Raw genomic sequence first — 24,983 nt, forward strand, 5'->3', positions numbered from 1 at the left:
AATGAAATTGCTGATATTTGGCCATTTTTGACCTACAAAAATGAGAATTTCATGTGGTTCAACCATATAAAAGCACATACACTAGTATTTTTATGAATGTCTGGAACAGCAGTGTGAGTTTTTAAAGAGAATCTATAATCCATATCTAATAGGAAAGGTAGAGGAGAACCAAATATTTCACTCAATTCCTTAACAAAAAAAATACATGTTATGACTAAAAAGAGAAAGAGCAAATAGAAAATCCATGAGTTTTCAAGGTAAGGAAACTGTAGAAAGTTTGTTGTGAGAGACAGTAATTTGTCAGTGTAAAGTGAAACCTTATGTATTAACTATAGGCTAACCTTCATGAAACACAAGCTAATGAGACACAAGTGTGAAATTTAAATGGTGTATAAATTATGTTTTCATCTGCATGAGGGCAGTAGGGCACTAAGCAAATTTAAAATACTGCATGAGACATCATTTTGGAAAAATCATAAGGCTGAACAATTGAGAGATATGGAGAACCCTTAAGTGAGGCATAAAATATTCAGAGCTAAATGGAAACAAAAATCATATAAATTAAATCCTTTTGTTTTATTATGGAGGAAACTAAGGTTCAGGAAGATTGTGTCAACAGGTACTAAAACTAGGTTCCTTACTTCTAGTCCATAGCTCTTTAAAATAGATTATAGGAACATGCTATCTGAACACAATAACGTCTTTGTGTATTCAACTGGCCATGGCATATACTACAGATCTAAGAAAATTTTTATGATGCATAATTTTTATCTTGTAGCATGATGGGGTTGCTAAAGTAAATATATTAATTATGTTTTACAACCATAACATAAAAATGTTACGAGTTTTAAAATTTAACAGCACACATTTTCTTATTCAGCCTGTTATTTTTATGGTGGAACCAGAATACTGTCTTGTCCCAGGATGTTTTTCTAATTGCTTTTGGATATTGTTTTGCCTTTTTAAAGAGAAAGGCATTCCAAAAATAAGATGCTGTCAAAATGGGTTGAATTTCAAGGGAAAAAAATCTCACACCTGCTTACTGAGAAATAAATACTCAGTTCAAAAGCATGGTATTTGAAATATGCCTTTGGTACAAAATTCAGCTACAGATATCTACTGCTAAAAGACAGTTTGCCTTTAATTCAAAATAAATAGCAGAAATCATCTACCATATGCCAGGCACTAGTGTAGGAACTAAGGAAACATCAATGGACAAAATAAAAAAAAATCACTGCCCTTGTGCAATTTGCTTTATACTAAGAGGAGACAAACAATGAGTAAGTAAAATGTGCAGTTAGCAGATGGTGATGCTACAGAGAAAAATTAGGTGGGAAAAGGAAATTAAGTGAGATAATATATATGCCTAGCATGGAATAAGTATTTAGCTTTGAGGACAATTTGCTTGGTTTTAGGATTAGAGTTGAGGAGAAATTACTTTTCTTCTTGGGGAAGTAATCTTATCCCACTATTTCTGAGTACTGAAATAATAATGATAACTTTTATTTATCAAATGCCTGCTTTGGCCCATAACTTTACATAAAATCTTTCATTTTAACCTGTAAAATGCATAGTGTCCCCATTTTACACATGGGGAAATTGATACTCCAAGAAACAGAAGATAACATACCTAGTAATTCTATGTTAGAGCTAAAATGCAAAGGTAAATACATCTAGCTCCAAAATTCACCCTTCCAGGCTCTGTTCCTATTTAGTGTTTAGGTTTAGGGTATCAGGAGATAGAGTAAATCAAGAAGGGAAACTTGGCTATTGTGCCCATGGGATGACTCATCCCTGCTCACCTTCCTCACCACTAACCCACAGAGAGACCACCAGTCTGTACACATAAGTGTAAACTGTTGGACTTGAGAACTCCGAAACCCAAAATGGAAATCTCTCATTCAATGTAAATTATTGTAAGAAATCACTTTAGGTTTGGTAATGTGACATCTCCAACAGCACCTGTAGTTCTAGAGTATCTCTGAAAAGGAGCATTTTTTTTTCTCCTCAGCTGATTGACAGCACTCATTGCACTGCTTCTTGGGGTATCTAAGTATCCATGCTCTTTACAAAGGATAGTGTTAGGATCTAGCATCTAAGAACCAGAGAAAAACATCATGCCAGAGATTACTTTTATTATTTTCTTAAAGAATAATTTAAAAATGGAAAACAAAAATATGGGTTTATCACCTTTACAACAAGTAAACCTTACAGCATCGACAGAGCAAAGAACAAGAGAAAAATCCTTCAAGTAAAAAATAACATGGTGAAACCTGTCTCTTCTTAAGCTAATGATGTTACCTTTTACTTGGTCCTCTGTCCCTTGGCCTATTCCTTTTCCTAGTTTAGTAAAAATTCAAATGTTTAAAAATCATGTCATCAATTATTTATTACTAAATTATTAAAAACTATAATATCTTAATCCACCAGTCTGATTCTTCATTCATTCTCTGAGCAATCATGCCTGTTTTTATGGTGGTTTTTATTTTTACGTTTATTTGCAGATCTGTCCTTTCTCTTCAGGAAGCTGCTCCTCTGGAACAAGTATGCCCCCACAGTGTTCTAGAAGCTGTGTGCCACTCCTAGCCAACACTAAAGGAATGTGCATCACTCTGGTGCTTGCTGTGCTGCCCACCTTCTCCTACCACTTCCTTATTTTTATTTATTTGTAACTGAAAATGTAACATAATAATAACACTAAGGACAAATGTTTTCAAAACCACTTTTGTACACCTGTTATCATTTTTGCATACAGTCCTCTACCACATAAATCCCTGCTGTTTTAGTTATTTCTGGTTGATGCCCCACATAGATTGCTTGCAACAGTGACTGAGAGGACTTCTAAAGAGTCATTCCCTTTTAATTCACATAGAAACAAAAACAGGTTAAATATGGTACAATATTTGAATTAACTATTAAAGACTAAATGTAAGTAGATTGATTACATTATGAGGGGGGAGTTGCAGTGTCATTTGGTTTTGCATAGGCTATTTTTATGCTAATGGTGGGAATAAACAGTGGCAGGGGAGATAAGGGCATGGGGGCCTGTTGGTGAGGATTGTGGTAGGTTCATAGCTGCCCCAGAAGGTAACAATAATAGGAAACTTGTCGGGTAGAAACAAACTATGCACACTAATGAGAACTGAAGGCTGAGAGGGGGTGCAACAATGATTTGAGTGGGCCAGAAAAATTAGTTATTTAAGAAAAAATATTTAACTCAAGGAATTAAATAAAAAGAATAGAAGATGAGAGGGCAGCCCCAGATATGCCTGGAGCTCCATCTCAGGTTACCTCCAGAACAAGGGAAGAACTAATCAGAACCGTCTACTAGCAGAGCCCAGACAATGTAGTGTTAAATCTATGACAAGCTCTCCAAGTAATACACATGTGAATGCCTTTGGTCATCCAAATTTATAAGGTGTTTGTCTCTTCAGCCCATGATCTTGCACATGGCAGACATTTGATGCTTTTGTTGATTGTTGACCTCTGGAGAAATTATCTGAAACAGGCTGTTTTATAGCTTGTACAAGGGTGGACATGGCAGGCATTAGGGCTGTTATGGGACACAGCATAAGGCTGTGAGTCCATGGGGCTTAATCCATGGAGAAGACTCCAACACCCCCTCATTGTCTAAGAGAGGTCAGGAGCCCCTTATGGATTTGTCAGGTCCTTGTTCACTCTCACACAGCCAAAAAAAAAAATACCTTTTTCCTGTGCAGCAAGTGCCATCATTCATATTAGTTCTCTAACAAAAACCTGCACATCTGTAGATTAACACAGCTACTTCTTACTATGACATAATAGGTGAGAATTCTTCACCTACTGTAAGATCCAAGAGACTGTCACCAGCATCTCATTATTATAAACAGTAAAGGCAGATCTGGACTTATGAACATTAGCATGTCTGGAACTCCCTTGCTGGAGAACGGTTCATTATAAATATTGACTGTACTTCCCTATTTAATTTAAAAAAAAAGCTCTTCTTGCAGTAATATAACCCCAAGTTACAGGGCCCCAAGCCCCTGGAAGAAAGAGAATAGAAAAAAAGGATAATCCTAAAAAAATACCCAACTAGCATAAAAATGTTGTGCAATTCAAATGAGAGTTAAACAGAGAAGGTGATAAAAGTAATCAAGTAGTAAACAAAGGGCAGGAGAATTAATATAAACAATGAAACAGTAGGATGGTTAATTAGCTTGCCTTGCAAAAAAGATTTCATTTCTCCCCTGAAAGCCCATGAGGGTGACAAATAAGCCTGACCTACCAAAATACTCAGGTATAATGTAGTATATCCCCCATTGCCTATAAAAGAAATGCAACTGAACTGCTGTGCATGGTGCTGAATTACCAGGGAGGCCTCTGCATTACCATGCATGCGATCTTCACCCCAGGTTGTTTTGACAAAGGTCCTTTAGTTATTTTATGCTCTACAATTTCTATGTGAGTTGCTCCAGAGCAGAGGTCTCAGACTTAAACACCTACAGGGCCAGGGACTAGCAGTGGGGGTAAATGGATGGGAATATGGAGAGACCGTGATAAACAGGGGAATATTGCTCCATCTAAAGCAGTCAACTCTTGTCAAGTGACCCACATCATCTGATTCTTAGAGAAACTTGAAACTCAGACTTGTGTGTTAATTTTTTATATTAAAAGAGCCATACAGGGCTGACTACATAATTTGCAGGTTCAGTGTAAAATAAAAATGCAGAACTCTTTGCTCAAAAATAATTAAGAATTTCAATATGGCGACAGAGTATTAAACAAGTGTGGACCATTCTAAGTTCAGGGCCATATGCTTCTTCTGCACAGGTTGCAAGCCCATGAAGCCTGCCCTGGGGCTATACAAACCCAGCTGCAGGCCAGGTTCAGCTCATGAATCACCCAGTTTGAGACCCTGTCATAAAGGTTCTCATTCTCTTCCCATTTCCCCTGTGACTCAAAGCACACAGTTTCAAGATGGCTAAAAGAGTCTGGAGCATGCCCTATAGCTGCAGAACAGAGAAAAACATGGCTGGTGGCTTATAGGAGGAAAAAAGTCTCTCCTTTGCCCTCACTAAGTCTTAGAACCAACTGGTGGATTCAGCTACTGACAGGTGTGTGTGTACAGAGAGGAAATCTTCTGCATTATTAATATAAAATACCTACAAGTCTTCTGTTCTGGACAGTTGTATAAAAAGTGATATTCCCCTGAAAAGTCTTCCCACTCATGGCCCATCTACAGTTGGGTATGTGCAACTGCCATCAAAAGGAATAGTCAATGATGAGAATTAGGCTTGGGGTGGATTAATGATTGTGCATTGAGTCCCCTATACAGAATTTTATTGTTGTTAACAACCATTTGATCAATAAATATGAGAGATGCCCTCTCAAAAAAAAAAAAAAAAAAGGAATAGTCAAGCTGCAAGTGATTACAAGTCAGACATACCTCATACATGCATCAAACGTACCTGACAAGTTTTATGAAAATACAATCAGCTTTGAATATGTTAATATGATTGTGTAGAGAAATGCTTCCCATCTAAAAGTGATGTTAGTAAGGCACATGAGGATAAGTGGGCAGGCTGCTGACAGCTGGAGATGACTGGAACACCTACCCCGTGGCACATATCTCCACCAGCCCACTGGCTGAACGTTTGATTTAGAGGGCTCTCTCTGGACAAAGGGGAGAAATATCTTTTATAAAAATGAAAAAAATCTCTCAACTGATCTGTCATATACATTTCATATTTCCATATGTTAGGTTTGTGTCAACTGAGATGAACAGGTACTTTTTGGTTGATTACAATTCCACTTTTCAGAATAGCTTATACCAACAAAATGCTAATTGCCATATTGGCTTTGTTGGGGCCCAGCAAGATTCTAATCCAAACCCAAGCAGAAAAAGAAAACAAAGCTCTTATTCAATGCAGTGATTTTACCTCCACACAGAGACCATATATTCATGATATGTGCAGAGATGATGAGTTTATCTATTAGCACATGGAACAGAAATAAACAGAAATAAAAATAGTATTACAATAGCAGAGAAAATAAATTATTCCACATAAATTTGTTTATTTTTGTCTCCCCCTCCAGAATATGTGGGGGTAAATACTTGCATTTGTCTTATTTACTGCTATGTTCTCTGATGCTTCCTGGCACATAGTAGACACTTAATAAATACTTCTTTAATTGAATTAAATAGATAGGATCAAAACAAATTATTATTCACTGATTCTAGGATTGGAATAGAAGGAAATGAGAGACAGGTAACAGGACCACTAACTTCTCTAAATTCCTCTGGCTTTTTTCCCCTAATTAGAACCTAACTCCCTAGTCACTGCACCATTGCTTTCTGACGAGCCTCTCATTCCTGTAGCTCATGGAGACATGAGCCTTGTCCTCCTTGTCCCCACTGGGACAAAGGTTAACTTCTTCCCAGAACTTATAAATGGCTAATGAGCTCTGTGGAATAATATTTCTGAGTATTCACCATACCAGAATCAATATCAATGTGCTGTCAGTGTGTACATTAGCCCCACAGTCAAACAAAGAACAGCCCTTAGAGCCCAGTAATGACACTGGGCGTGGAAAGCCAGAGATGGGCAAGATGATAAAGAGATGACTGTATCAGTTCTCCCCAAACACAAGGCTTCCAGGATGTTGCACAAGACCATCATTCTCGTACATTGTCAGAGAGAGGCAGCATTTGGATTCAGCCACTGATACACGCAGCAAAAAAGCTTTCTTTTTATCTTCTTGACCCAAGAAGAGATGAATTCAGAGTATACCTAATGGCTACAATGAGAGAAGATTCCTCCTCTCTTCCTTGCCTGGTGTTGCCAGAGAATGCAAATGTTTAAAGTAAGCAGAAAACTACATATGTACCTGATAAGACAGGTACAAGAAACTTGAATCATTACTGACTCATGTAAAACCTGTGTATAGCACAATTCCATCATGCCCATACTCACTCGTGTAGCATTTCCCATATGTAGATCCTGCTAGAAAGATATGTCAAACAACAGAAAAGGCAAAATGTCTGAGCCCTGATTCTGTACTACTTGAATCTCTAAGTTCAGAACAGGATCCAACCAAGATTCAAGCTCATTCCTGTGGTAAAACTGATTTGAATGTTGTATGTGGGATTTCTTTCTACTGGTGAAATCTGATTTTCCAGTTAGAATGAGGAGGGGTGGGATGGGTGTGATACAGTAAAGAACACTGATATTTATACAGTCATTTGTATATTTAACTGGTATATACAGTTCAGATATTATAAAGCTAAGCGGAGCATGGGCAAGCATGTGGGCATCGCAGTCAAGTCACATTGGTCTGGAATCCTAGCCCAGTGACTTATTAACTACATGACCTTAGCCAAATCTGTAAACTGGCTGAGACTCAGTTTCTGCAAAATATGAATAACAACACCTAATCTAATATTGTGAGATTCTTATTCTCTACCTCATAATGTCATTATAAGGGTTGAATAAAGATATATATGATGTTTAGTCCAGTTCCTGATACATAATAAGAACTGCACAAATGATAGCTTGTTAATATGATTGTTTTTATCACTCCTACAATGGCCTACTTATCCAAAAAGAATTAACTTCTTCATAACTTTGTAATTCAGTAATAAAAGCTATAACCAAAAGCATGGAAAAGGTCGGTTTCTTGGAAACCTTCCATGGTTTAAACTTGGCCACACAGTAAACACGATGATCTGTCATTCACCACTTAAAATTCTAGAAAGTTTCAGTGAAACATCTAAATGCAGCAATAGAGCACTCTCTCCCTTCCCCCATACACACACACACACACACACACACACACACACACACACACACACACACACCCATCAACCCCTTGGGGATATATTAAAACTAAGGCAACTGAAATAGCCTTAGCTAGTAATTAAGACACACAGCTAATCAGAGTAGCACAGGCTGTGGCCCTCTGCAAAGAAACCGAGCACCAAGATGACAGCTCCCATTATTAGGGCTTTGTTCTCCTGGAGGAAAAAGCACAAAAGCATAAAGTTGGGGAACTGTAACTGCATTTTGAACATTTGTAGGAGCAAGGGGGAGATCACAGGCTGCTCTGAACTGGGAGGATATTCTACCAGATAACTGCGTCAGCCCATTCCCACCAGCACCTTCTCCGCCCTCAAAGCATGACTCCACTTTTTCTATCACTGCCCTTAAGGAATCTGGCTTCTGTGACTTCCAGTAATTGTACAAATAATTCACAATGAAGCGGTGAGAGCACTGTTAGACAAAAGAAAACAAAAATTAAACAAACAGAAAAACTCATTAAAATGCTGCCTTTGGTTATTTTTACTCCTAGCAATTCATATTACCAAACAAGTCTGTCTTTGTTGCTTTTCCTTAGAAGTAATACTTAAAAATAATTCTAATGGGCACGGCATGATTTTCTCCAGATTCATAATCCAACCACTAGACACCCTTTCCCTTCCCCCATCACCATCTTGCACTCCTCCATGTCACCTTAGAGCTTCTGACTTAGCTGCATTCACACCCAGCAGTCCCAGCAAAGCTTTCTGTTCACATTATACGGCAAAAAAACAGGCAACGAACAATTCATGCTCCTAAGTGCTTGTGATAAAGCCAGGCTGAGCTGCCTCTCCCATCCTATACAGCTGAATGTCAGCCACACCAGCTTAAAGGACCAAGGGTAGCATGCATGCGATGTAGATAAACAAACTAATTAAAATCCAAGGTCTTTCATTCCAGCTAGTGCTTAATGGGACCAATATGCTCAACTCTGTGCAAAAAAAAAAAAAAAAAAACCACTCCAAGCTGGCTAGAGGTAATGATTTTTCTGCTTCCTATTAGGAAATCTTTATCTTTTAGGCTCAATAAACAAACTAAAAGAAGAGGGGCTCAGAAGTTACCATTCTTTCCTGTAAGACTTTTCAAATAAAAACTACCAACGCGGCAGCACTGAGCCAAAAGACCACTCCCTGATTCCAAGTGGACATATTGATCAGTTGAACTGACATGTGTCTCCTCCTTTCTCTCCCTTAGTAGACATCAGCTGCACTAGGGAAATCCATTTCATTTCCCAAAACAAAAGACAACACACTGCTCCGTACCTGGCACTGTCAGACCACATTTTTTAGAAAAAAAAATACATATATATAAAATGAAGATGCCTAAAGACAGAGCTACGAGTTGAAATGAACACAATGTATGTTTTTCTGGAGTTTCAGAACTGAGTTATTATGACTGAGTCCAGAGATCTGTATTCAACCACAATCACTGAGGACCCTGCTATTTATTCATCTTACCAGATTCTGGCTAAAGTTAAGCAAGAGATACTTCCACAGGCTCTTCTCTGGGTTACCCTTCACTGCAAATGCCGCAGAGAGGAGACTTATTACAAGTCAGCCTGCAAACAACTCCAGCTATTTTAGAGACTAGCTAGAAATGGAAAAATATCGTGGCAGGCTTCAACTAACTATAAAGGATATGGACTGAAGGACTACCATATAAATCAAAAGGTTCAAGTAATTTCATTTGGTTTGGGTCTTTGTTTTTAATAAATTCTGACTTGAGCATGCAAGAGATCCCCTTTCACATCAGGGTTATGTTAAATGCTTATTCGGCATTCATTCCTCACCATGAAGAAACTGAAATCTAAACAAGGTATATACTGAATTTTATACTGCAAATCACTAAATATTTCATAAATCACCAGAACAAATAGGGGGCCAATTAGCTCTGCCCCACAAAAAGGAAATATAATCTTTACAATGTTGAAATACTGTGAACTACTCATTTGAGACCCCATTGGGGGTTTTGCAATAGAATATTATCTTATGTTTATGAAAAATTCTTTGAGAACAGTAAAAAAAGCAGACAGACATAGAGCAAGATTAATTCTACATATTTTGATTCTTCTATGACTCTTGCAGGCCTTTGTCTTAACCCAGCACTCTGAAAAACAGATTTAGGTAAAACAACCCTTCTTTTCCTAGTCCATTTTAAGCAGACAACATCCTCCCATGTCCGCCTTAGCAGACACCAAATACCCAACAAAACAGCCATGCAATTAAGGCCCAGACATTTAACACTCACCATCTCCTGCTCCCACCGTCTGCTTTTGATGTTTACAGCACATCTGTAGGATGCAATACTAGGAGATGCCTTGTTTGACCTGCTGCATGATGCTGTGACATCAGTTCAGATGATGCAGCTCATTATGGGAAAGACTGCTGTTGCTATAGCAACTGGGATGTGCTAGGAATCCTTGCTGCATTTCCAGTGGAGCCTGAGACAATACGGAAGCCCTGTAAGAAACAGACGATATGCAAAATTTAGACGAAAGGAAGATGATCCCTCATTGGACTAAAAGCCATAGGTTTAAAAGGGATTTCCCTAAAGCCACTTCAGAAAAAAGAATCTCAAACTTTGTTATTACATATTTAGAAAATGGTGGGTGGATACTAAGCAATAAAAACTCAAATGCACAGTGTTTCTCTGTTAGACAATCTGAACACTTTTCCCTCTCTGGACAGCATTACAATACCTTTTTAAAAGTTATTTAAAAGAATTTTTGTTTGTTTGTAAAAGAACAAAAGAAGAAAGCAGGGAACAGAAAAAGAATTAAAAATGGAACATAAACAGCTAAGAAAGTGACTCTAATTCTAAAATAAATAGGCTTTAATTCTCAAAATATGGGCAAACTCCCACCAATGCAGTCTGCCCCTGATGGACAACAGCCCACAGAGCCTTCTCATGCAGAGTCCCAGCTCTGACTTGCACATCAGATAGGCACATGGAAGGAGCTTTAGAATCTAGGAGCATACCACACGACCCTCAACATCTAGGGTCCCTTCTTTTGGCCTGCAGAGAACCCCTCCCACAGACAACCAAAATGCAAGAAAATCTTTTCTGGGACCAAAGCTGGTAGTTAGAACAAGTAGCAGAACAGCTAGAAACTTCTTAAATTGTTGGCATTTCAAACCCTGGGGCTCTGTTTTCCTCTCTTCAGGGCAATAAGACATACAGATGGAAATTATTCGCTACCCTCACCCACAAAAGCTGGAACTGTGTGACCCAGTGAGGTATTTCTCCAGTTGGTAAAAGAAAGGCAAATCTAATGCTATCACTCCTATCGAGTCCTGAGAAGTAACAAATACATGGTGAAAAGTGGGGCCGGGAGGAGACTTGGACAGAGCAGTCATCTCTTGCATTCTTAATAATCTCAGACCATGGATAAAGAGAGAATCAAGCTGACCTCCATCTATATCATCTTCACAACTCTGGGGAAGAACAACATTCTAAAAGTCCAAAATCTGATGAGACAATTATGTTGTCCCCCTCCTACTTGAGATTTTAAATGGCACTGTCAGCCAATGGTATGAGCGGAAGGGGGATGAAATGGCATAAGGAATTCAGGCAGTGCCTCAGTAAATAGGAGCTGATGAAATGCCTGGGAGGTGCCCAGATTCTGCAGGGTGCACCATCAGCCATGCACAGAGCAGCCCTGTCCTGCATGAGAAGACAAGACTGTTCCTGCTTCACCTAGTGAGGAATTGTGAGACCAAGAGCAAGAGATGAAGCACCAGCCCAAGTCATCCATACTCCCTGTCATGGCAGAGCCTGACTCTCACCCTTTTTCTTACACCACATGCCCCAACAAGGGAAATAACAGGCAGCCACTCCAATACAAAGAGCATCCTTCTGGGATTCAGGAAACCCAAGTGTTAATGACAGTTCCACAAGTGAGGAGGAATCAATAAACCTCTCCAGACCTCAAGTTTTTCATCCTCAGAGATGATGGATTTAACTTATAACCATGGGTTTTAAGGTTTTTTTTCTTAGTAGTGGAACCCTTTCCTCTAATGTTACAGACCACAGTTGGGCTGCCCTGGTTGATAAGGGGGGATAAGAAGCCCAGAGCCAAGACTGATGAACCTTTCTGCATCCCAACCCCCACCTCATCTGCTCTGAGCTGACAGCTGAAGTCACCTCTAAAGAACTTCTCCTCCTCTGGGAAGATAGAGTGAAAGTCATGGGTCTAGAACAATATTATAAACCTTTCCAGAGTGGAAATGCCATGGGTCTGCAAAGAGGAAAGAGCAGGGTAGGATCAGGTGTTCCAGGCTGGGATACAGAATCTCATAATGAGATGAATATTGTGAGTCCCCTTGTCACAAGTCATTCATTTGGTGAGAAAGGATGGGTGGCTCAGCAAATCTGAGGCCAGGTCAAACTTTTAAAAACCTGAAATGACTGAATAATGAGTCCACAAAATGGCCCAGATTGGGTAAAAAAAAAAAAAAAAGGGTGCCCATAAAGCAGAAGCAAGTCATGACATGTTTTCTTGCCTTATGAATGGGCCTACAGTAATGCACTTTGGACTTCTCAGTAGCCCTTCCCACTGTCTCCACATGCCCACCACATGGGGTTGTTTTGAGGGTTGCATGCAACAATGTGTATAAAAGCATTTGGAAAACAATATAGAAATCTCAAACCTTATTAATATGCCCACTCACCTCAGTGCGTGGAGGCTCGTTAGCTCTCACCCTAAAGGGCCAGCCAGATCCTGGATCCTGGAATAAGATGGTTAGGAAATTGCCTGCAAAGTCTGCACAGCTACCAAGGAGGACTTACTTCTCACCACTCACTTCAGAATAAGGTCAGGGAAGGTAATGGACAGGGGATCCTCTCAGAGGACAGAGCCAGGGTAATGAGCAACAATGAACAAGTGAACTCCTCCTGTAGAGCAGAATCAGGGCCACATCAGTGAATTGAGGCTGGAAGCTTCAGACATGAGTGACTAGAAGGATTTCAGAATTGCTGTGTGTCAGGGACCACCATGTTTCTCCTATTTTGCCTCTGATGGAGACGACCCTGTATCACCAAAATATCCTGGATTTTCAGCTAAATGTAGAGACTAGATACAACTTTAGGTAGCTCCTTTAGGATGTGAATATGTTCACTGTAGGGTGAAAGGGAACAAAGAGATATATGGGGGTCAGCAAGACAAACTGTGACAGTGAGTGGGATTGCTCACCAATATCCATGTTCTTCTCTTCCTCCTAGATACATTCCCAGTGCCTTTACCTTTAAGCTGACCTTGGGACTGGTGCTCACCAATGGAATGCAAGTGGATGTGGAGAGCAATCCCTCTACAAGTGGTTAGAAGCACATGTGCCTTCTCTATACTCCCCTCCCCTGCTAGCTGGATGCAAAGAATCTAGTGGAGAATTCTGAAACCCTAGAAGGATAACGGTCCCACACTGTGGGTGGAGCCCGAGTTCCTGAGTGACCACATGGGATAGAGCCATCCTCTCCCAAATACCCAATGACCCACATGGATCTGCAATGAGTAAGAAATAACCTTTTACTTTATTAAGACACTGAGATTTTGGGGGTAGTTTATTGTAAATAAATTATCCATGTATAAATAAAATTATAACAATTTAATAAAATATAAAATAAATATAAATTAAATAATAGAACATGATACTAAACTATATAATAAAACTATAATATTATGTATTAATATTTATTATAAACTGACAATGTTAAAAATAGGTTCCTTTATTACAGATCCTCTCAGAACCTTTAACCTGCTAATATGCATTGGAACTCATTTATTTATTTGTCTTCATTTATTTAATTTATTTATTTGTCTTCATTTATTTAAACACATAATCCTTTTTTTCATGGACTAATGTTCCATTGGCTGTCCATCCACAGCATGGGAAACAACACTGTAAACAACAATGGGCTAGAAACCCCTGATCCCCTGATTGAGACTGGAGGCTGTAGAAGAGGAAAAAATTGAAACTTCTCTGATCTCTAATACAGCTCAGTCTACTTCCAATCTCTCTCTGCCATCCTGAACTGGCAAGGTGGACATTTGATAGTGTTATTATAGATAGAGGAACACATATACAAATGTTTCCTCCTAGCCATTTTTTCCTACTTACAATTAAGAGTTGTATCCCAAACTTTAACCATTCTAGGAGCAAATGAGTGTACTTCCAAATCATCAGTTCATTTAAACACACATCTTGTGTTTATAGGGGTTTTAAAAAACCTTAAAACCATTGCTGGAAATGTGGCAAGCCTGCATCCCTTAGTGTACCATGTGAAAACGTCTAGATCTGAGGCATGTTAGCTGTTAATTAACAACTGTTAATTGTGGAAGTACTAGCTGATTTCACAGGTAAGCCTCTAAATTACTTGGCTAAATAAAGTGATTGTGTATTTCTTGTTTACTTGAAGTCTAAATGGATGTTCCTGATTGCAGGTGACCTTCTATGTGGCCACTCAGCAACTCCAACTACCTTGAGGTTTCACCTTCCTCTAGAGCCTTAGAGTCCTTGGCATTCACTGAGCAATTGGAGATGGCACAGAGAAGGATTTTATGGGCCAGGTATGGAAGTATTCTTCTTTACTTCCATTGGTTAGAACTCAGTCAAATGACCATACTTACTGCAAGACAGGCTGGGAAATGAAGCTAGCTTTGTGCCCAGGAGGAAGAGGAAACAGGTGTAATGCAATTATCCAGATTCTGCCATATCATGAGATCAGGAATTGAAGCCTTATTTCAGGCTTAATTTTTACATATATGTCTGCAACACCACCAGTGGGTAAGCTCAACTGAACATTAAAACACACAAGACTATCACAGCCAACATTTGGCACAGGTCTGCTAAGAGTTTGCCAGCAGGAGAGCATCAGGCATTAGTCTTCTACAGGAGTCTTGTAGCAATCCACACAGCACCCAGGAGCTATTCTACCTGGCCCCTAGGTGAGAGCTCAAGAACAATGAGATAGAACATATCAGGCAAATTCAAGATCATCTAACCTTAAAAGCATTACTCCTCACAGGAGCCAATATCTTTGTAACAATCTCACAGGCATAACTTCCAAAATTCCCATAAAATCTATGCCCCGTTACAAGAGTCACTGCTTCAGAGGAGCCCCAAACTATGGCTTCCTCTTAGGATTTATAGTTATCTCAATTCAAACAAAGAAGAGCTTACCCCTCATCACCCACTCCAGATGTAGCCAGAAAATATAGTGAATGGTGAGGAGGTCCCCCAGAGCCAGGGACATGGGCAGAATAAACAAATAGCTCTTCTTAGAGAACAGCATCAAGGCCAGACCAGAGAAACTCCCCTACTTTCAAGTAGCCATCTTTACTAACCCAAGGTCATGTTTTGGGTGGGAATCCAATCAAAGAAATGGAGCATGTGACTCAGTCTTAAGCCAATCAGTTTGTTTCATTCCCCTGACCCAGAGAAATTAGTTCAGAGGTGGGCATGGGATCCCATTAAAGCCAATGAGATTCCATGAGACATTTTTTTTGTTTGTTTGTTTTGTTTTGTTTTTTTTAATAATTATTTTTTATTGAAGGGTAGTTGACACACAGTATTACATTACATGAGTTTCAAGTGTACAACACAGTGGTAGAACATTTATATACATAATTCTAGGTTCCAGCTATCACCCTACCAGGCTGTTACAATATCTTGACTATATTCCTTATGCTATACATTACATCCCGGTTACTAATTTATTTTACCATTGGAAGTCTGTCCTTTTTTTTTTTTTTTTTTGTGAGGGCATCTCTCATATTTATTGATCAAATGGTTGCTAATGACAATAAAATTCTGTATAGGGGAGTCAATGCTCAATGCACAATCATTATTCCACCCCAAGCCTAATTTTTGTCAGTCTCCAATCTTCTGAGGCATAACAAACAAGTTTTTACATGTAGAACAAATTTTTACATAATGAATAAGTTACATAGTGAACAGTACAAGGGCAGTCATCACAGAAACTTTCGGTTTTGCTCATGCATTATGAACTATAAACAGTCAGTTCAAATATGAATACTCATTTGGTTTTTATACTTGATTTATATGTGGATACCACATTTCTCTCTTTATTATTATTATTTTTAATAAAATGCTGAAGTGGTAGGTAGATACAAGATAAAGGTAGAAAACATAGTTTAGTGTTGTAAGAGAGCACATGTAGATGATCAGGTGTGTGCCTGTAGACTATGTGTTAATCCAAGCTAGACCAGGGCAATAAAACATCCACGTATGCAGAAGATTTCTCTCAGAACGGGGGGGTGAGGTTCTAAGCCTCACCTCTGTTGATCCCCAATTTCTCACCTGATGGCCCCCCTGCGACTGTGCCTGTCTTAGGTTGTTCCTCCCTTGAGGAATCTTACCCGTCTCTGGCTAACCAGTCATCTTCCGGGGCCATACAGGGAAATGTGAAGTTGGTAAGTGAGAGAGAAGCCTTATTGTTTGAAAAAGTTAGCTTTTTACTTCTTTGCATATTTATGCCCTGAGGCTTCTATGCCCAGCATTTGTCTTGAGGTATCTTTACCACTTGGAAGAATTATGATACTCGGTAAATTTGATATGAGGCACGAATTCTATTTAAGGGTTGTAATTAGGAAGGAAGAAGAAAAGCTATAGAAGTAGCAGGCGGAAGAAAACATGGGAAGATTGATTATTTCTTTGATATATCTTCTTGTAGAGTAACTTCAGCATGTATAGGTTTTAAGCTACTACTTAAATTGCACACACACATTAACATAATAGGAGTATAGTTACATAACCAAAGCATATCTGTAATTACCAGCCATCTGCAGTGAAACCAAGAAAACCAGTTAGGCACCTTAGGCATTTGTGAAAACTTATCTATGATATGGTGGATATTGTCCAACTGAACTTGAACAGTCTGAGAGAAATCAGACAAATTAAAACAACCCATTCCTGGGGACTGTTCACATGCCATATGTTCTTTTAACAGTAAATAGTTTGTAGTTGTAAGACTTTGGAGTGCTACAATTTGCACTTCTCCAAATTCTTGGTTGAGTTCCAACAGTATAGATCCAGTCCAATTTTGTTGTTTTACTGTATGCACAGGCCAGCTTAGATATCTCCTTCCTCATTCCCATGGCAAGTCCAGGAACTGGTGGGATGAGTGCATCTACAGCTGTAGCAGTGCGTGGATCTTTGTTGGGGTTTTTTGATGATCATCTTCAGGCATGAGTCTTCCAGAGAGTGCAGATGTTGGAAGTTCTTTTTCATATAGTATCTTAGTTCATTTTCGGGGTAGCCCAATTAGGCTTTGATCCTCTGTATAAACACAAACAGACCCTTTGCCTACACTTTTATATGCCCTTTATACCCTTGTGTAGAACTCGTTGGAGGTTACCACACAGGAACTGCCCTTTTTTTTTTTTTTTTTTTTTGCTATCACTAATCTACACTTACATGACGAATATTATGTTTACTAGGCTCTCCCCTATACCAGGTCTCCCCTATAAACCCCTTTACAGTCACTGTCCATCAGCATAGCACAATGTTGTAGAATCACTACTTGCCTTCTCTGTGTTGTACAGCCCTCCCTTTTCTCCTACACCCCCATGCATGTTAATCTTAATACCCCCCTATTTCTCCCCCCCTTATCCCTCCCTACCCACCCATCCTCCCCAGTCCCTTTCCCTTTGGTACCTGTTAGTCCATTCTTGAGTTCTGTGATTCTGCTGCTGTTTTGTTCCTTCAGTTTTTCCTTTGTTCTTATATTCCACAGATAAGTGAAATCATTTGGTATTTCTCTTTCTCCGCTTGGCTTGTTTCACTGAGCATAATACCCTCCAGCTCCATCCATGTTGCTGCAAATGATTGGATTTGCCCTTTTCTTATAGCTGAGTAGTATTCCATTGTGTATATGTACCACGTCTTCTTTATCCATTCATCTATTGATGGACATTTAAGTTGCTTCCAATTCTTGGCTATTGTAAATAGTGCTGCAATAAACATAGGGGTGCATCTGTCTTTCTCAAACTTGATTGCTGCGTTCTTAGGGTAAATTCCTAGGAGTGGAATTCCTGGGTCAAATGGTAAGTCTGTTTTGAGCATTTTGATGTACCTCCATACTGCTTTCCACAATGGTTGAACTAACTTACATTCCCACCAGCAGTGTAGGAGGGTTCCCCTTTCTCCACAGCCTCGCCAACATTTGTTGTTGTTTGTCTTTTGGATGGCACCCATCCTTACTGGTTTGAGGTGATACCTCATTGTAGTTTTAATTTGCATTTCTCTGATAATTAGCGATGTGGAGCATCTTTTCATGTGTCTGTTGGCCATCTGTATTTCTTTTTTGGAGAACTGTCTGTTCAGTTCCTCTGCCCATTTTTTAATTGGGTTATTTGTTTTTTGTTTGTTGAGGCGTGAGAGCTGCTTATATATTCTGGACGTCAAGCCTTTATCGGATGTGTCATTTTCAAATATATTCTCCCATACTGTAGGGTTCCTTTTTGTTCTATTGATGGTGTCTTTTGCTGTACAGAAGCTTTTCAGCTTAATATAGTCCCACTTGTTCATTTTTGCTGTTGTTTTCCTTGCCCGGGGAGATATGTTCAAGAAGAGGTCACTCATGTTTATGTCTAAGAGGTTTGTGCCTATGTTTTCTTCCAAGAGTTTAATGGTTTCATGGCTTACATTCAGGTCTTTGATCCATTTTGAGTTTACTTTTGTATATGGGGTTAGACAATGGTCCAGTTTCATTCTCCTACATGTAGCTGTCCAGTTTTGACAGCACCACCTGTTGAAGAGACTGTCATTTCGCCATTGTATGTCCATGGCTCCTTTATCAAATATTAATTGACCATATATGTCTGGGTTAATGTCTGGATTGTCTAGTCTGTTCCATTGGTCTGTGGCTCTGCTCTTGTGCCAGTACCAAATTGTCTTGATTACTATGGCTTTATAGTAGAGCTTGAAGTTGGGGAGTGAGATCCCCCCTACTTTATTCTTCTTTCTCAGGATTGCTTTGGCTATTCGGGGTCTTTGTTGTTTCCATATGAATTTTTGAATTATTTGTTCCAGTTCATTGAAGAATGTTGCTGGTAGTTTCATAGGGATTGCATCAAATCTGTATATTGCTTTGGGCAGGATGGCCATTTTGACGATATTAATTCTTCCTAGCCACGAGCATGGAATGAGTTTCCATCTGTTAGTGTCCCCTTTAATTTCTCTTAAGAGTGACTTGCGGTTTTCAGAGTATAAGTCTTTCACTTCTTTGGTTAGGTTTATTCCTAGGTATTTTATTTTTTTTGATGCAATTGTGAATGGAGTTGTTTTCCTGATTTCTCTTTCTGTTGGTTCATTGTTAGTATATAGGAAAGCCACAGATTTCTGTGTGTTGATTTTGTATCCTGCAACTTTGCTGTATTCCGATATCAGTTCTAGTAGTTTTGGGGTGGAGTCTTTAGGGTTTTTTATGTACAGTATCATGTCATCTGCAAATAGTGACAGTTTAACTTCTTCTTTACCAATCTGGATTCCTTGTATTTCTTTATTTTGTCTGATTGCCGTGGCTAGGACCTCCAGTACTATGTTAAATAACAGTGGAGAGAGTGGGCATCCCTGTCTAGTTCCCGATCTCAGAGGAAATGCTTTCAGCTTCTCGCTGTTCAATATAATGTTGGCTGTGGGTTTATCATAGATGGCCTTTATTATGTTGAGGTACTTGCCCTCTATTCCCATTTTGCTGAGAGTTTTTAACATGAATGGATGTTGAACTTTGTCAAATGCTTTTTCAGCATCTATGGAGATGATCATGTGGTTTTTGTCTTTCTTTTTGTTGATGTGGTGGATGATGTTGATGGACTTTCGAATGTTGTACCATCCTTGCATCCCTGGAATGAATCCCACTTGGTCATAGTGTATGATCCTTTTGATGTGTTTTTGAATTCGGTTTGCTAATATTTTGTTGAGTATTTTTGCATCTACGTTCATCAGGGATATTGGTCTGTAGTTTTCTTTTTTGGTGGGGTCTTTGCCTGGTTTTGGTATAAGGGTGATGTTAGCTTCATAGAATGAGTTTGGGAGTATCCCCTCCTCCTCTATTTTTTGGAAAACTTTAAAGAGAATGGGTATTATGTCTTCCCTGTATGTCTGATAAAATTCCGAGGTAAATCCATCTGGCCCGGGGGTTTTGTTCTTTGGTAGTTTTTTGATTACCTCTTCAATTTCGTTGCTGGTAATTGGTCTGTTTAGATTTTCTGTTTCTTCCTGGGTCAATCTTGGAAGGTTATATTTTTCTAGGAAGTTGTCCATTTCTCCTAGGTTTCCCAGCTTGTTAGCATATAGGTTTACATAGTATTCTCCAATAATTCTTTGCATTTCCGTGGGGTCCGTCGTGATTTTTCCTTTCTCGTTTCTGATACTGTTGATTTGTGTTGACTCTCTTTTCTTCTTAATAAGTCTGGCTAGAGGCTTATCTATTTTGTTTATTTTCTCGAAGAACCAGCTCTTGGTTTCATTGATTTTTGCTATTGTTTTATTCCTCTCAATTTTATTTATTTCTTCTCTGATCTTTATTATGTCCCTCCTTCTGCTGACCTTAGGCCTCATCTGTTCTTCTTTTTCCAATTTCGATAATTGTGACATTAGACCATTCATTTGGGATTGCTCTTCCTTTTTTAAATATGCTTGGATTGCTATATACTTTCCTCTTAAGACTGCTTTTGCTGTGTCCCACAGAAGTTGGGGCTTAGTGTTGTTGTTGTCATTTGTTTCCATATATTGCTGGATCTCCATTTTGATTTGGTCATTGATCCATTGATTATTTAGGAGCGTGTTGTTAAGCCTCCATGTGTTTGTGAGCCTCTTTGCTTTCTTTGTACAGTTTATTTCTAGTTTTATGCCTTTGTGGTCTGAAAAGTTGGTTGGTAGGATTTCAATCTTTTGGAATTTTCTGAGGCTCTTTTTGTGGCCTAGTATGTGGTCTATTCTGGAGAATGTTCCATGTGCACTTGAGAAGAATGTATATCCCGCTGCTTTTGGATGTAGAGTTCTATAGATGTCTATTAGGTCCATCTGCTCTACTATGTTGTTCAGTGCTTCCGTGTCCTTACTTATTTTCTGCCCAGTGGATCTATCCTTTGGGGTGAGTGGTGTGTTGAAGTCTCCTAGAATGAATGCATTGCAGTCTATATCCCCCTTTAGTTCTGTTAGTATATGTTTCACATATGCTGGTGCTCCTGTGTTGGGTGCATATATATTTAGAATGGTTATATCCTCTTGTTTGACTGAGCCCTTTATCATTATGTAGTGTCCTTCTTTATCTCTTGTTACTTTCTTTGTTTTGAAGTCTATTTTGTCTGATATTAGTACTGCAACCCCTGCTTTCTTCTCACTGTTGTTTGCTTGAAATATGTTTTTCCATCCCTTGACTTTTAGTCTGTACATGTCTTTGGGTTTGAGGTGAGTTTCTTGTAAGCAGCATATAGATGGGTCTTGCTTTTTTATCCATTCTGTTACTCTGTGTCTTTTGATTGGTGCATTCAACCCATTAACATTTAGGGTGACTATTGAAAGATATGTACTTATTGCCATTGCAGGCTTTAAATTCGTGGTTACCAAAGGTTCAAGGTTAGCCTCTTTAGTATCTTACTGCCTAACTTAGCTCGCTTATTGAGCTGTTATATACACTGTCTGGAGATTCTTTTCTTCTCTCCCTTCTTGTTCCTCCTCCTCGATTCTTCATATGTTGGGTGTTTTGTGCTGTGCTCCTTCTAGGAGTGCTCCCATCTAGAGCAGTCCATGTAAGATGTTCTGTAGAGGTGGTTTGTGGAAAGCAAATTCCCTCAGCTTTTGTTTGTCTGGGAATTGTTTAATCCCACCGTCATATTTGAATGATAGTCGTGCTGGATACAGTATCCTTGGTTCAAGGCCCTTCTGTTTCATTGTATTAAATATATCATGCCATTCTCTTCTGGCCTGTAGGGTTTCTGTTGAGAAATCTGACGTTAGCCTGATGGGTTTCCCTTTATAGGTGACCTTTTTCTCTCTAGCTGCCTTTAACACTCTTTCCTTGTCCTTGATCTTTGCCATTTTAATTATTATGTGTCTTGGTGTTGCCCTTCTTGGATCCTTTCTGTTGGGGGTTCTGTGTATTTCCGTGGTCTGTTTGATTACTTCCTCCCCCAGTGTGGGGAAGTTTTCAGCAATTATTTCTTCTAAGATACTTTCCATCTCTTTTCCTCTCTCTTCTTCTTCTGGGACCCCTATAATACGGATATTGTTCCTTTTGGATTGGTCACACAGTTCTCTTAATATTGTTTCATTCCTGGAGATCCTTTTGTCTCTCTCTATGTCAGCTTCTATGCGTTCCTGTTCTCTGATTTCAATTCCATCAATGGCCTCTTGCATTCTATCCATTCTGCTTATAAACCCTTCCAGAGTTTGTTTCATTTCTGCGATCTCCTTTCTGGCATCTGTGATCTCTTTCCGGACTTCATCCCATTTTTCTTGCGTATTTCTCTGCATCTCTGTCAGCATGTTTATGATTCTTATTTTGAATTCTTTGTCAGGAAGACTGATTAGGTCTGTCTCCTTCTCTGGTGTTGTCTCTGTGATCTTTGTCTGCCTGTAGCTTTGCCTTTTCATGGTGATAGGAATAGTCTGCAGAACTGGGACGAGTGACAGCTGGAAGGACTTCCTTTCTTGTTGGTTTGTGGCCCTCCTCTCCTGGGAGAACAGCGGCCTCTAGTGGCTTGTGCTGCGCAGCTGCGCGCAGACAGGGTTTGTGCTTCCTGCCCGGCTGCTATGGAGTTAATCTCCGCTGTTGCTGTGGGCGTGGCCTGGCTCGGGCAGCTACTCCAAAATGGTGGAGTCGCGTTGGAGCAGGAGCTGCTGGGAGGCTATTTATCTCCATAAGGGGCCTCCCTGCTCCCTGCAGCCCAGGGGTTAGGGTGCCCAGAGATCCCGGATTCCCTACCTCTGGATTAAGTGACCCGCCCTGCCCCTTTAAGACTTCCAAAAAGCACCCGCCAAAACAAAACAACGACCACAAAAAAAAACAAGAAAAAAAAATTTTTTTAATTAAAAAAAAAAATTTTTTTTAATTAACAAAAAAAAGGTGGTCGTTCGTTTTTCTTTATTCTCCGGTGCCAGCCTCAGGCCTCTGCTCACCGGTCTTTCTGCCCTGTTTCCCTAGTATTGGGGTCCCTGTCCCTTTAAGACTTCCAAAAAGCGCTCGCCAAAACAAAGCAGCAAAAAAGCAAAAAAAAAAAAAAAATGGTCGCGCGCTTTTCTTATGTCCTCTGTCGCCCAGCCTCCAGTGCCTGCTCACTGTTCTTGCTGCCCTGTTTTCCCAGTATCGAGGGCCCTGCACTCTGGCCCGGATGGCTGGGGCTGGGTGTTCGGCAGCCCTGGGCTCCGTCTCCCTCCCGCTCTGCCTGCTCTTCTCCCGCCGGGAGCTGGGGGGAGGGGCGCTCGGCTCCCGCGGGGCCGGGGCTTGTATCTTACCCCCTTCGCGAGGCGCTGGGTTCTCTCAGGTGCGGATGTGGTCTGGATATTGTCCTGTGTCCTCTGGTCTTTATTCTAGGAAGGGTTGTCTTTGTTATATTTTCATAGATATATGTTGTTTTGGGAGGAGATTTCCGCTGCTCTACTCACGCCGCCATCTTCCGCCCCTCCCCATGAGACATTTTAATGGAAATCATGGTTGGCCCCTGCTTTTGAAAGTAAAAGGATGTCAAATTTGAAGCTGCTCATCCATTTCACATTTATGAAGAACCTGTCTAAGAATTAAGCCAAAAAGTTGGGTGGGGAGCAGAATTGAGCTAAGAAATAAACTCAGTTCTGATGACACTGCTTGAGCCAGAAAACACCCCTACTCTGGCTCTGTTGGTCATAAAAGCCAAAAAGGTCCTTTTTCTGCTTCAGCCAGTATGTTTTGGGATTTCAGTCACAGTAAATAGACCCAACTGATCCACAAAGCCATGAGACAGATTGTGTGAGGTAACAGGTGGCACCATTAGCATGCAGCTTCCTTGGAAGGAGGGAAGAAAAAAGCTTCGGTTCTGGAGTGGCTCATTAGCCTCAAGGATGAGACCCCTCAAACCCAGGGTCAGGGGGCCAGACTGGCAACCCCTACTCACAAGAAACATGCAAGACATTTTTCATTTTGCTTCCGGACATTCCTGGATTTATGACAGTGACCTCACACCCCAATCAGCCTGAGCCCCACTCCTTTCCCAGGCAAAATTCCCATCAGCAAAGGCCAAAAGGCCTCAAAAAGTCCCAGAAGTGTGGATTAGATCCTGGATGAACACCTAGATTTGGAGCCTGAAGCACACCTTGGGGTGAGTCTGTCCACAGAAACTGGCTCCAGTCAGAGATTTCCCTGTTATCCTGAATTTAATATTTTCTCTTGCCTGACTTTATAGAGTTAGTAATGGTTTGCTGCTTCACTTGATTCACTCCAAACACAAAACTATGACATGAAAACAAGCAGCTTTGATACACTGGTAGAAGGACAGTTGTGCTGTTTTACATAGGGAAAAAAAAGCATTCGGGACCAACATATGAAGCAGGGGTTATGAGCTGTTTAAACTGCACTGGTATTTCTGGGGCTTTCCTGTGTTAGTGTTTAATTTTTTCATAAGTCTTAATCCTGTCTACTCAAGTAGACAGCTCTTTACAGTACTAGCCATGTCTTGTGCTACTTTTGATTTCCCCATAAACTTGATGACATTCCCAGGCATAACTAATTCCTCAGTAATCCTTATTTCTTAATTTCTTTTTTTTTTAAGTACATTGTTTCCATTCCAGGCAAAGACAAATTTCCTAGCAATTTTCTCCTTATCACTCCACAATATGTAATATTAGAAGATTTTATAAGGCTTATAAGGGTAAATTTTCCCCCTTCCTTTGCTACCTAAAATAACAAAAAGTAATGACCAAAAATGATACAAGTTTTTGTAAACACCTCTTATGTGTCATCAGAGATAGAGGGAGTAGTGGTCATGATACCTGTTCAAGTTATTTACAGCTGAGTTTTGTAACTATAACACAGCATTTTCAGCTCATGCAGTCTTTTAAAGTAGAGTCTTCACCTTACCTAAGAAAAATTATTAATAAACTAATTCTCATTTATAATATTCTCCTAGCATAAATATAATACATTCTATTAAAG

General features: G+C 39.7%; 1 protein-coding gene across 2 annotated transcripts in view; it reads right to left on the reverse strand.

Annotated features, from left to right (window-relative positions):
* The window catches only part of AKAP6 (A-kinase anchoring protein 6), a 631,616-nt gene that overhangs the window by 491,856 nt on the left and 114,777 nt on the right, over positions 1–24,983 (reverse strand). For both annotated transcript variants that reach the window (XM_036881256.2, XM_036881257.2), the window contains exon 2: positions 10,083–10,294. The gene's annotated coding sequence lies outside the window, so the exon portion shown is untranslated. The remainder of the gene's footprint in view (positions 1–10,082; positions 10,295–24,983) is intronic.

The sequence above is a fragment of the Manis pentadactyla genome, chromosome 11 (assembly GCF_030020395.1).
Source record: "Manis pentadactyla isolate mManPen7 chromosome 11, mManPen7.hap1, whole genome shotgun sequence".
NCBI lineage: Eukaryota > Metazoa > Chordata > Mammalia > Pholidota > Manidae > Manis > Manis pentadactyla.